We start from the raw sequence: 14,438 nt of genomic DNA on the forward strand, positions 1-14,438 counted from the left end.
CCAGGGCCAGGACTGAGCAGCCAAGCAGCTAGAGATTCCTAAATCTCCCTTGACATGGGCATGTTTTGAATACAGACTCCTTCTGTTGTACTGTATTACATTTAAGGCATCCAGACCTTATAAAAGTTGCACCTTAATCTTAAGTAGTTTTGTCATGGAACATGATATAACTCAGGCAGTTCATTTAGACTTTTAATTTTTGTTTGTTATTGAAAATTGTCAACAGTGTTCCTATCATCTTGTTTAAACAGTTCAGCAAAAATAATTACTTACAGAGTGCATCAAACATGATTTAGACCTTGTTTATGGAAAAGTGTTTATTTCTGTATTTCATGTTTTCAACTTGCTGAAAATTGTCCACAGTGTTCCTATCATCTAGTTTAAACAGTTCAGCTGTTATTTGCAATGGTATTTATTTAAATATTTATTTAACTAAAATAAAGAAGAGAGAAAGTAATTGGTAGATACACATTTTACTAAGTTATTTCTAAGAAAATATCAGATAAGTCATGAACTGTAAAATAAACTGTAACCAAATGTTGACAATAATATTGGTTGACATTTGTTGAAGTAGCTGTTAGGTGACTGTTAGGTGATATTAAAATTGGAACCCCCAATCATTCTCTGGGTGTTTTCTGTCTGACCGCGCCACAATGATCTCTGTTGGGACCTGCGCACAATCATCTCTGTCGTGACACCCATGTCTTTGCAGGCATAATTACACCAAGGTAATTATTTGTCATGCTTAGGAGGATCAGATGGTGACAATGGCCTCAGCAGAGTCAGGCAGCCAGGGAAGACCAGCCTGTGACAGAGGTGAGGTGATTTTTGCAGATACAACACTTTATTCTCTCTGTCCAGCAAACACTGGACAAGCCATATGCTATTTTAAGGCAGTCTGACAAACCTCCAAAATTGATTTCCAAACTGTATTTAAGGTTGATAGAGGCTTTTCCCGATGACACAAAACTTGTAAAACAAAAATTTGAGGAACACCTGGGAGACGTTATTGATGGTGATGAATGGATACAGATATGTTTGAATGCCCAGTCATGTTCATATGATCTCAGACATAAATTACTGCAGTTTAACACCCACCATAGAACATACTATATGCCAGTGAAACTGAATTACATGCACTCAGAAATGGTATTCTTCTTCTTGAGGTGTAAAGCATTAAAGGAGACATATTTTCATATGTAGTGGTCTTGTGAAGGCTGGCTGAAAATCTGGCAAAGACTATGTTGTTTAATCTCAGCATGTCTACAGATTCTCCCTTCTGCCTGTTTTTGTTTACTGTGTAGAAACTGTGTAACCTAGTATTTATAGTGGCTAATAAATGCATTGCCATTAATTGGAAGGTTGGTTTTCCTCCCACAATGTATGGAAAAAATGTCAAGTTATGTACAGTATCACTATATTTGTTTTAAAACTAGTTAGGGATAGGCGGGACGCAAATGTCTCAACTGGCCAATTGCCAAGGAAAATGCAGAGCGCCATATTCAAATAAAATACTATAAAATTCAAACTTTCATTAAATCACACATGTAAGATACTCAATTAAAGCTACACTCGTTGTGAATCCAGCCAACAGATTTAAAAAATGCTTTTCGGCGGAAGCACAAGATGCTATTATCTGATAGCCTGCACCATCTGCACCAGCAGTAAACAAAGGGGTTAGCATATTTCAACCCTGCAGGCGCTACACAAAACACTGAAATAAAATACAAAACATGCATTACCTTTGACGAGCTTATTTTGTTGGCACTCCAATATGTCCCATAAACATTACAATTGGTCCTTTTGTTCGATTAATTCCGTCCATATATATCCAAAATGTCCATTTATAAAGCGTGTTTGATCCAGAAAAAACAGCTTACAAAAAACACTACAAAATATTTCAAGAGTTGCCTATGAACTTTGCCAAAATATTTCAAACTACTTTTGTAATACAACTTTAGGTATTTTTAAACGTTAATAATCAATCAAATTGTAGACGGGGCAATCTGTGTTCAATACAGGAATGAAAACAAACCAGCGCCACTTTTCACGTCTTGCGCAACTCACAAAAGTGTACCCAGTTCCTAGTTGGCTTACTTCTTCATTGTACAAAGGAATAACCTCAACCAAATTCCAAAGACTGGTGACATCCAGTGGAAGCGGTAGGAACTGAAAACAGGTTCCTAAGAAATATCCCTTCGCAATAATACTCAGGGAACAGAGAGAGGAAATAAAATTATAACATTCTGAACAGTTAGTCCTCAGGGTTTTGCCTGCTACATAAGTTCTGTTATGCTCACAGACATGATTCAAACAGTTTTAGAAACTTCAGAGTGTTTTCTATCCAAATATATTAATAATATGTATATCTTATATTCCTGGCATGAGTAGCAGGAAGTTTGAAAGCACACCTTGCGATTATGTTAGGTCAGCGTCTAGTCACAGAAAACCACACATTTTCAGAAAAGAAAGAAATAGCGTTAAAATGAATCACTAACCTTTGATGATCCTCACCGGATGGCACCCCCAGGACTCCATGTTTGACAATAAATGTGTGTTTTGTTCGATAAAGTTCATGAAAGTGAAAGTGCAGAGAGCCACATCAAATTGCAGAAATACTCATCATAAACATTGATAAAAGATACAAGTGTTTAACACACAATTAAGGATAAGCTTCTCCTTAAGGCAACCGCTGATTTCAAAAACGTTTTACGGTAAAAGCACACCATTGCAATTGTGTTAAGTCAGCGCCAAGCCATAGAAAAACATACAGCCATTTTCCAACCAAGGAGAGATGTTACAAAACTCCGAAATAACTTTATAAATATTCACTTACCTTTGATCATCTTCATCGGAATGCACTCCCAGGAATCCCAGTTCCACAATAAATGTTTGTTTTGTTCGATAAAGTCCATAATTTATGTCCAAATAACTCCTTTTTGTTTGCTCGTTTAGTACAGTAATCCAAAATGCACCAGGAGCAAGCACTAGGTCCAGACAAAAAGTCAAAAGGTTACAGTTCGTAGAAACATGTCAAACGATGTATAGAATCACAGCCGTGCGCATGACTCACAGCTTCACGCATGACTTCGCTCATTGCATTCTGCCAGAACCTTTAGTCAAACAGCTCTCATTCGCTCCCCCTTCATAGTAGAAGCATCTTTAAAACAAGGTTCTAAAGACTGTTGACATCTAGTGGAAGCCTTGCGAAGTGCAATATGACCCCATAGACACTGTATATTCAAAAGGCAATGATTTGAAAAACTACAAACCTCAGATTTTCCACTTCCTGGTAGGATTTTTTCTCAGGTTTTTGCCTGCCATATGAGTTCTGTTATACTCACAGACATCATTCAAACAGTTTTAGAAACTTCAGAGTGTTTTCTATTGAAATCTACTAATTATATGCATATTCTAGCTTTTGGGCCTGAGTAGCAGGCAGTTAACTCTGGGCACCTTATTATCCAAGCTACTCAATACTGCCCCCCAGTCCCAAAGAAGTTAAGACACATTGATGTGTCATGTTCAATTTATTCTTAACAGTAGATAAAATTAGAGAATGTATGTCACGTTGGTAGGAATAATTTGGGAGACAGGCGCAGGAATGCGTAAAAGGTTTTTTATTTACAATAAAAAATTACGGCATGCCGTGTAAAGACTCGGGGACGAAGACCAAACAAACACTATACAAAAACACAGGGTAGAAACCCAAACAAAAGAGCAAGGAGTACCTCTAATAAATAACACACGAGCACAATGATTAACACACGGGAACGAGACCCGTAATCATCTGCACAATCCACAATGGCACGAAAGCCAAAACACACACACACAGGTACTCACACGCACCAATGGACATTGTAACAATAATCGACAGGACACTGGTAAACCAAGGGCACACTGATACAATTACTAATCACTGGGAATAGGGGCCAGGTGTGCGTAATGAAAGTTCCGGATCCGTGCCAATGTATCTAGAATGATACACAGGTGTTATGACTGTAGGTCATATATAGCCAGGTTAAACAATGTCTGTGACATGGAGGTATGGTGAAGCTGTCACGCGCACACACACTGCACAGATTGTCACAGAAGTAACAGACAGCTTGAAAGAGAAAGACAGAGACAGGGAGGGCTAGGGTGGGTTGTTTGCTTTGCTTCACCCTGCATTATATCAAAATCAAGGGAAACAATTACATTTGTATCCAACACTGCCTTCTTTTTCATTTGTTAGTTTTATTTTCTCTTAGTGGGGGAACGTCCACTATGAGCCTGGCTCACACCCTCTCTTTTTATATGGCCAGGTCATAAAACCTGTATTTTCTACGCAACACATCGCATTCCAGAAACATTATACTTCCTCTGAGAGTGGAGTGTTGTAGTGAAAGGGGGATGAACCCAGGTAGTGTAGTGTGTCCAACACACCTGAGCCCAACCAGGCACACGACAGGAAGAGGGAGTCGCCATCCTCAAGTTAAGTGCTCACTTCCTGCTATTTTCTGACCATCTCTTGAAGCAGGAAGTCATTGGAATGGAAAAACGAGTGACCTCTAAACACGTGGAAGAGGGCCAACGTGCGAAAGAGGCGAGCTGAAGCAATCCCCAATGTGTGCCAGCTCAAACACCGATGCCAGTGAAAGAGGGGAGGGAGGGAGGGAGGGAGGGAGGGAGGGAGGGAGGGAGGGAGGGAGGGAGGGAGGGAGGGAGGGGAGAGTGGGTTCATCATGCGCCCCTCCTGGGTCGCGTTTGGTGTGTCGGGCGGCACGAGAGGCAGGATGTTATGGTTTATTTAGCGCTATAGTGTGGGCGGCGTGGACAAGGTGCATGGTGCCCTCCACACCAGTCTCAACGTGATTTATGGCTGCGCTGGCAGACGCCTCTATCCACAGAGAAGTCTTTGAAAACACAGGGATAATGTGCGTGTTTGTGTATCTGAGTGTATGTATGTGCATGTGGATGTATGTGCATGTGTGTGTGCGCACAGCGCTCTGTGTGAGTGCGTGCGTGTGTGTTTTGAAGGAAGCAGCTTTGTGGTCCATGAGCTGCTATAACCTGTAGCTGAAGTGTACTTATACATAGCCCAACTGAGAATGGATGAGGCAAGGCTCTGAAGAATTAAAACACAGCACAGAAAATGGCATCACATTAAGAGATAGAATATTGAAAACAGAGTACAGCATATTCAGTACAAATTCAGTTCATGACAATAAGTAACAGACAGCTTGAGAGAGAAAGACAGAGACAGGGAGGGCTAGGGTGGGTTGTTTGCTTTGCTTCACCCTGCATTATATCAAAATCAAGGGAAACAATTACATTTTTATCCAACACTGCCTTCTTTTTCATTTGTTAGTTTTATTTTCTCTTAGTGGGGTACGTCCACTATGAGCCTGGCTCATAGAGCCTGTTCATTGCCATTGGAACAAAAACAGAAAATATATGTTTTTATGCATAATTAAATTGATGTGCACCAAGCATTTTATGATCAGATGATTACGGTCATTGCCATTGGAACAAAAACAGAAAATATATGTTTTTATGCATAATTAAATTGATGTGCACCAAGCATTTTTAACACCACAGTCAACCAAACAAGTCCTGCAGGCTCTAGTTTTGCCCTGTGGAATGGTCAAGTGCTGCAAAGAAGGACCTAGAAAAGCTGGAGCTGGCCCAGAACTGGGCTAATGCCAACAGTATGCATGTCCGTTTTTCTTGGCTCAAAGTAGAGGAGAGATTGACTACATCAATTCTTGTTTTTCTATGAAATATTGTAAAAAATTCAAAAATTGTCTGTATAGTCAACTTACATATACTACTAACAGAACAAATTTAAGGCAACCCACAGTATTAAATAGAGCCACGATCACATGGAACTTCCTTCCTTCTCAAATTACTCAAGCAAACAGTTAAATATGCTTTCAAAAACAAATAAAACAACACCTCACAATAAAACGCCTTACCTAATTAACCTAGTTAAGGCATATGTATAGGTAGTAATGTATGTATGAGTGTAAGTCTATAATGTCTTTGTTAATGTTTTTATATGCCTGTAAATTGTAAAGTATTTTTGTCTGTGATGTATTTTTGGTTATGTGTCAGACCACAAGACTAGATGTCGACATAGACGTAGGCTAATTAGGATCGCAGTAAAATCCCAATCCAAATCTAAATCAACAAGTGTCATCAATGTAAAACATACTATTGGCTAGTTTGTGCATGTATGTGAGGATACATTGGCTTGAGAAATTTTGCCTATTTTGTTGCCTTACAACCTGGATTTCAAATTGATTTTTTTTGGGGGGGGTTGTATCATTTGATTTACACAACATGCCTACCACTTTGAAGATGCTACATATTTTTTATTGTGAAATAAGAAAAAAAAGACAACTTGCGCATGCATAACTATTCACCCCCCCAAAGTCAAAACTTTGGAGAGCCACCTATTGCAGCAATTACAGCTGCAAGTCTCTTGGGGTATGTCTCTGTAAGCTTGGCACATATAGCCACTGGGATTTTTGCCCATTCTCCAAGGCAAAACTGCTCCAGCTCCTTCAAGTTGGATGGTTCCGCTGGTGTCCAGCAATCTTTAAGTCATAACACAGATTCTTAATTGGATTGAGGTCTAAGCTTTGACTAGGCCATTCAAATACATTTAAATGTTTCCCCTTCAACCACTTGAGTGTTGCTTTAGCAGTATGCTTAGGGTCAATGTCCTGCTGGAAGGTGAACCTCCGTCCCAGTCTCAAATGTCTGGAAGACAGAAACAGGTTTACCTCAAGAATTCCCCTGTAATTTAGCGCAATCCATTATTCCGTCAATTCTGACCAGTTTCCCAATCCCTGCCGATGAAAAACATCCCCATGGTGTTCTCGGGGTGATGGGAGGTGTTGGGTTTGTGCCATACGTAGTGTTTTCCTTGATGTTCAAAAAGCTCAATTTTAGTCTCATCTGACCAGAGTACCTTCTTCCATATGTTTGGAGAGTCTCCCACATGCCTTTTGGCGAACACCAAATGTGTTTTCTCATTTTTTTCTTGAAGCAATGGCTTTTTTCAGGCAATTCTTCCATAAAGCCCAGCTCTGTGGAGTGTATGGCTTAATAAAGCGGTCCTATGGACAGATACTTCAATCTCCACTGTGGAGCTTTGCAGTTTCTTCAGGGTTATCTTTGGTCTCTTTGATGCCTCTCTGATTAATTCCGTCCTTGCCTGGTCCATGAGTTTTGGTAGGCGACCCTCTCTTGGCAGGTTTGTTGTGATGCCATATTCTTTCCATTTTTGATAATGGATTTAATGGTGTTCCTTGGGATGTTCAAAGTTTCTGATTTTTTTTATAACCCAACCCTGATCTGAACTTCACAACTTTGTCCCTGACCTGTTTGGAGAGCTCCTTGGTCTACATGGTGTCGCTTGCTTGGTGGTGCCCCTTGCTTTGTGGTGTTGCAGACTCTGGAGCCTTGCAGAACAGGTGTGTATATATACTGAGATCATGTGACAGATCATGTAACACTTAGATTGCACACAGGTGGACTTTTTTAACTAATTATGTGACTTCTGAAGGTAATTGGTTGCACCAGATCTTATTTAGAGTCTTCGTAGCAAAGGGGGTGACTATATATGCACACACTGTCTTTCCTTTTTTTTTTTTACAATTAATTTTTTAATTTCACTTCACCAATTTGGAGAGCCACCTTTTGCAGCAATTACAGCTGCAAGGGTCTTCATGTCCATTACATGAAATCCAAATTAAAATCTATTTAAATTACAGGTTGTAATGCAACAAAATAGGAAAAATGCCAAGGGGAAATACTTTTGCAAGGCACTGTAGCTGTGTGTGTTGGTGTTTACATGACCCCTCCAATACTCTAGAATGTTATCGGTTTGAAAGGTCACTGAGAGGTCAAAAAAGGTCATGGATGATAGGACACTCCAGTCTAGAGGCCTGCTGATAGCTAGCCCAAACATCCACACATGGGCTCAAAGCTCATGGGTGTATGTCAACTAGAAGAGGGGTGCCAATGTTTAAGATAACAGTTAACAGACCATACTCTGGAAGAAATCTTCCGGCAACCCTAAGGAAGGTGTGTGTGGGGGGGCATGTGTGTGTGTGGGTGGGTTAGTTTGTGTATGGGTTACTGTACCAGTCTAGTATGCCATTAGATGAAAGTGAATGTGTATGAAAGTGAATGTATCTCCCATCCAATCCTTTCCATGTATTTTCCATAAAGTGTTGTTAGATTTAATTTGGCTTCTCTTTGATTTTAACACCCTTGCTTCTGTTATTGTAGAATATCTTAGCAGTTCCTTGTAATGTGGTTTTATGATATGGAGAAGCGAATACAACACCCCCGGGGAGCAGCACTTACCTCCCCGCCAACAAATATAATTACTGAGGATCACAAGAGCGAAAGCAGACCGCCGCCCGCTTAGCATTTTTTCTATCTCTGACACACGTTTGCCCGTGCAGGGGCTTACTGGTGTGGGCACATGACAGACATGGTGAAAACAGCTAAATATGAAATACAGGTGGGTGGGTATGGAAAAGATGGAATTCCAGTGTTTATATCCCTGCTGTGCGCCCAAAGCCATCCCTCAACACTTCTAAATGGAGCAGCTTTGACACACCAAGGCAGGCACGCACATGGAGGCAGTGCGGAACTGGGCACTTATAATGCCTTAATAATCATATGGTTCACTGGCGGAGACGGTTGATCATGTCTTTGCAATCTGTAATAGACCCATAGTAAAACCATGCTTTAGGGGTAAAACCAGGGGAAAATATTGTTGGTCCCACTGACGTAAGTGTCACGCCCTGATCTGTTTCACCTGTGCTTCTCTCTACCCTCCTCCGTCTCCACCCCCTTCAGTCACACATCTTCCCCATTATCCCCTGTGTATTTATACCTGTGTTTTCTGTCTGTCTGTTGCCAGTTTGTCTTGTTTGTTCAAGCCTACCAGCGCTTTGTTTCAGATGTTTTTCTCTAGTCTCTTTTTTCTTGTCCGCCTGGTATTTGACCTTTGCCTGTCCTGACCCAGTACCCGGCAGCCTGAACACTGCCTGTCTCTGACCCTGAGCTTGCCTGCCGTCCAGTACCTTGGCTTCTGCTCTGGATTATCAACCCCTGCCTGCCATGACCTGTCGTTTGCCTGCCCCTGTGGTTTCAATAAACATTGTTACTTCCCACAGTCTGCACTTGGGTCTTACCTTGATTCCTGATAGTAAGATTTGATTAGCCTACCCCAGCACCGCATGTTTAGCCACAAAAGTGATATTTTTTAGTTGAAAGGTCAATATGAACAATGTTGGTCTCTCCTGTGGGTGCTGTGCATGTTTTCAATGACATGAGAGTGCGTGCAATCCCAAGAAGAGTCCCTCTCTGTGTGTTTCAGAGAGGGAAAGAGAGAACAGAGGTGGGGATACAGGCAGACAGAGACTGAAAGAGAAAGTGCTAAGGGGGCTCTTTGACTTTGAGCACTATAAGCCCCTATTTCATGGTGCCATTGTTTGTTTTAAGGATGTCGGCTGGGTTTAATGTAGTTCCAGGGCATTTCAGAGCGTGTCTCTGCCGAAGCACCTCCAAGGCACGCAGTGCTCTTCGGTCCGCTGCCTCCCTGGCATAGATTCTATTTGACTTAGCCCACCCTCTGATAACAGTTGTTGTTTTCTCTTTTTTTTCATCTACCATGTTGATTTATTATTATGCATTTCAAGGTTTGGCTAAAGAGACACTCAACTGTGTGTGTAAAAGCTTCCTGTAGTGCCAAAATATGAAAACCAGAATTGAGATGAACATTTGCATTTCTAGCTGCAGTTGTGGCTCATAGAACAGCCGAAGATGTAAAGTAGATCATTGTAAGACCAATTAAGATGTTTAGAAAACAACTGCAATTTTAATGAAGGTTTGATTGAAGCCATGTTTGTTACAGCTTCAGTGAGCATTGTTTTAATTGCCCATTATTTCCAAGACATGTATTCTGAACTGAAAGCCATGGTATCCAAATAACATGACACTTCTCCAGATACGAGATTGTGTTTATTTTTTCTTAGGCTATAGCACGTTATTCCCTATTATTACTTTTTTTTAAACTCTTACGGATCCACCCCTTTAAAAAAAAACTTTAGCCTAAAATGACATACCTAAATCTAACTGCCTGTAGCAAGTATATGCATATTATTGGTACCATTTTAAAGGAAACACTTTGAAGTTTGTGGAAATGTGAAAGGAATGTAGGAGAATATTTAATTTTACCTTCATTTAACTAGGCAAGTCAGTTAAGAACAAATTCTTATTTTCAATGATTGCCTAGGAATAGTGGGTTAACTGCCTGTTCAGGTGCATAATGACAGATTTGTACCTTGTCAGCTCGGGGATTTCAACTTGCAACCTTTCGGTTACTAGTCCAACGCTCTAACCACTAGGCTACCCTGCTGCCCCAATATAGCACAATAGATCTGGTAAAAGATAATACAAAGAAAAAACGTTATTTGTTTTGTACCATCATCTTCGAAATGCAAGAGAAAGGCCATAATGTATAATTCCAGGCCAGGTGCAATTTAGATTTTGGCCACTAGGTGGATTTTCGCCACTGATACAATGAACCATTGCATTTCTGTTAAAAATGTTGTATCAAGACTGTTCAAAAATGCCAAATTTGTTTATTAATAACTTTTCAAGTTCAAAATTGTGCACTCTCCACAAAAATAGCATGGTATTCTTTCACTGTAATATTTACTGTAAATTTGACAGTGCAGTTAGACGAACAAGAATTTAAGCGTTCTGCCAATATGAGATATGTCTATGTCCTGGGAAATTGTCTTGTTACTTACAACCTCATGCTAATCGCGTTAGCCTACGTTAGCTCAACCGTCCCGTGGACGGGACACCGATCCCGAAGAAGTTTTAACTCTTATCAACAGGTAACATGTCAAATTGTGTTGGCAATTTGACATGCTACCTGTAGGTGGCAGGGAGCCTAGTGGTTGGTTGGGCCAGTAACCGAAAGGTCGCTATTTAGAATTTCTGAAAAATCTGCCGATGTGCCCTTGAGCAAGGCACTTCACCCTAATTGCTACTGTAAGTTGCTCTGGATAAGAGCGTCTGCTAAATGACTAAAATTTAAATGTGTGCGTGTGTTTTTAAAATGTGTCCCACTCCTCTCAGAGAAGATTTGGAGAGACCTCGGATTGGATTATTCATCATGAAATAGGCCTTGGTTACAGTATCCAGCAATTGAGGACCCCAAAACACAACCAAACCCTCCCAAACCCCACACAGTGCTACACCTACCCTCCTATATTCGCCACCAATGCCCAGGGGTGTGGAGAGGCACTGTGTGATTTCGGGCATGGCTGGCCTGGTAGAAAAGCACAGTACCAGCTCTGGTATAAATCTGCCAGTCAGTCGTCAAAAGGAACATGAGAGGGGCGCCACAAACCACAGTCTCACTGTTATTCTGCCATTTAATCATAATGTGGACAATTCATTTGACTAGCCATTTTGTGGAGGTAGATATCTCTCCAGTATATACAGAGCTATAGTCTGTGTTTACACAGGCAGCCCAAATCTGATCATCTGCCTAATTATTGGCAAAAGATATGATTGGGAAATAGACTAATTATTGGCATAAAATCAGAATTGGGCTGCCTGTGTAAACACAGCCTATAGACACAGATAGCAATGGAATAATCCTAAATTTTCCTCTTAGAAGTAATGTCTCCCACTCATTCCTAGCTACCGTCTCCTCTCCTCTCTTCTCTTGAACCAATTCAGTTTTTTTCCAAGGACACAGAACCTCTGGAACAAAAGAGCTTTTAGTCTTACCTCTCTCTGCCTGTATTTTCACAAATAGCACCTCTCTTTCCCTCTCTCTCTCTCTCTCCTCCATCTCTCTCTGATAATTGTTCTGACACTGTGTCTTGTGAAAAGTGTGGAGCGTTGTGGTCAGACAATCATGTCATTATCTGATTGAGGTGTTTTTGTAAGCATAGGTGCTTAACAGGCTACTTCCACACATACTTTTGTCTGTTTATGTTGATAGCCTGATTCTAAGAATAATGGCATGATAGGTAGTTACTTGGGAAATCATATTGCCTTGGCTTAGTTTGTTTTTGTGTTATAAGCCGGTTGACATTCATGCACTAAGATTCTGGGGAATGTGTATGAAAAGGCTACACGTTTCTTATGATTCCAGACTCTGACATTGTTCCTTCTGGTATTTTTTCATTTCTTTCTTTTTACTTTTTGCATTAAGTGTGTATTGTTTTGTATTGCTAGGTATTATTGCACTGTTGGAGCTAGAAACACAAGCATTTCACTGCACCTGTGATAACATCTGCACATCTGTGTATGCACCAATAATCTTTTATTTGGTTTTATTAATAGTGGAATAGATTACATTTGAATTATCATTAAATAATACAATAATAACAATATCCATAGAGTGAAATAAAAATATGACATAATTACATTAAGTAATGTTTCGGTGAAATTGTGTCTGTAATAGCATAATCATTATTATTATTGTTATTATAAATATTATATATAAATTATGCTTATTGTAATTAATCCCCATCCAAAATGTTTCCCTCTTTAGGCCCATTGTTGGGCCAAATTAGTGAGGAGGGAAATAGGCCAGTGACCCACCTCAGCACTGTGGAATGCCTGCCTGCCCGGTTTGTGCGCGCGCCTATTACCATGACTGGCCAACAGATTATGGTAAAAAAATTACGTTGATAAAACCTCCGAGAGAAAATCATGTTGTCACTCTCTCCCTTAATGCCTCCTCCCATGTCGATACACCAACTTAAACCATAATAATACACATGTCAATAAAGCACACATCAGCGCGTAACGCTCAATTTATAAGTCTTGCAGCATCAAAGTGGTGATTCGGCGCTCTCTATAGAAAGCCAAAATGAGTCTGAAATAAATAGGGTTGGTCTGGAATGGACCGAGATAAGAGGTGCCAGTGTTAACGAACACGTTTCCGCTACACCTCATCCGAGTCTTCCTTTTCCAAACACAGTCTCTTTAATGTCCCAGACTGTTTTTCCATGGAGTGTATGCACCGAGGGCACCATGGGGAGTTGAAGCCAAATGAGCTGGCCGAGTTGGGGAGCGGGGACCGGGACACCTGCTTTGAAAAAGAGACTCCAGACACTAAATTTGCTGACTTCATTGCAATTTATTCGTCCTCAAAAACACTTGCTTGCGACATGGAAAAGAGACGCGCCTTTCCTTTTTGGCATTTGACAGAGACATAGGAAAATCACAAGACTTCTCATTAAGCACATCAGAATCCTGTTTATGTCACGGATAGTTTTATTATAGCCGGCATAATGGACTGAAAAAAGTTGGACTGAAACTTTTCAGCTAAGGGTTTAAAAAACAACTCTAACTCCATAAAAATAGGTGCAATTTATAGCCTATTTGATTCAAGATAGCCCAGTCTCAGCTGATAAATGCTTGTTTATTTTCATAGGCATTAGACATAGGCTACATGATGATGATAACAATAATAATAACAACAATTTACACTTATTTTTAAAGCTCCTCTAGAAAAATAAATTCAGGGGACATATGTCTTCACATTGATGGATAACCACATTTCTGATTCCTATGAAATCGTATTAACAGTGATATCAGTGCATGTGATAATAGCATCAGCCACAATAAGAAGTAGCCTACACTGCAACAGAAAACTGCCAATTGTAGGTACATATGAGGTATTATCAAGAGTAAAATACTCTGAAACGGTTTACTGCAACATACTGTAAATTATGGTGCATTGTGGGAAAATGTTGTGGGTGGGGAAATACTTGCTGCTGTATTTCGAATGATACTTTAATTCCACCCAATAGAATATGGTACACTGACATATCACATCTTTGGAGCAACGAAAACCTTTTGACCACTAGTTGGTGCATGGTATTTTTGTGTATGGCTCATTAACATATTTTGAGGCGTGCCTGAGAATCTGACCGATTTAACTCCAATGTGGATTTATAGTGCCCCATCAATTTGTATAGGGGACAGATTTGAGTGGCAGCAAGTCTTTAACCTTTGATGGTTTTGCCATGCATTTCGCCATGTCCTTTTGGTCTGTTTTGCCCTGTAGCCACTGCCAGTTTGGAAGCCTTTATTAAGGCCTCTAGAAGTGCAAGTGATATATATCATTCCTATACCTTAATGTGTAAACACTTTACCTAGCAGCCAACCTGCTTGCACCATCCCGTGTAATTACAGTAAAATACTGTTAATACAAACCCCTCCCCTCAATTAATGTCATGAACTAATTCATTCCAATTACGGTAGCATTTACTTTTTTACTGTATAATACCGTCAATTTTAGGCATTGTAATGTGTGTCATTAGACAGTACTTTCTTTGATACTATCTTAATATTGCAGTAGGTGTACTATAATATGAAATACTGAATTTTAC

The sequence above is a fragment of the Oncorhynchus nerka genome, linkage group LG24 (genome assembly GCF_034236695.1).
Source record: "Oncorhynchus nerka isolate Pitt River linkage group LG24, Oner_Uvic_2.0, whole genome shotgun sequence".
NCBI classification, from domain to species: Eukaryota; Metazoa; Chordata; class Actinopteri; order Salmoniformes; family Salmonidae; genus Oncorhynchus; species Oncorhynchus nerka.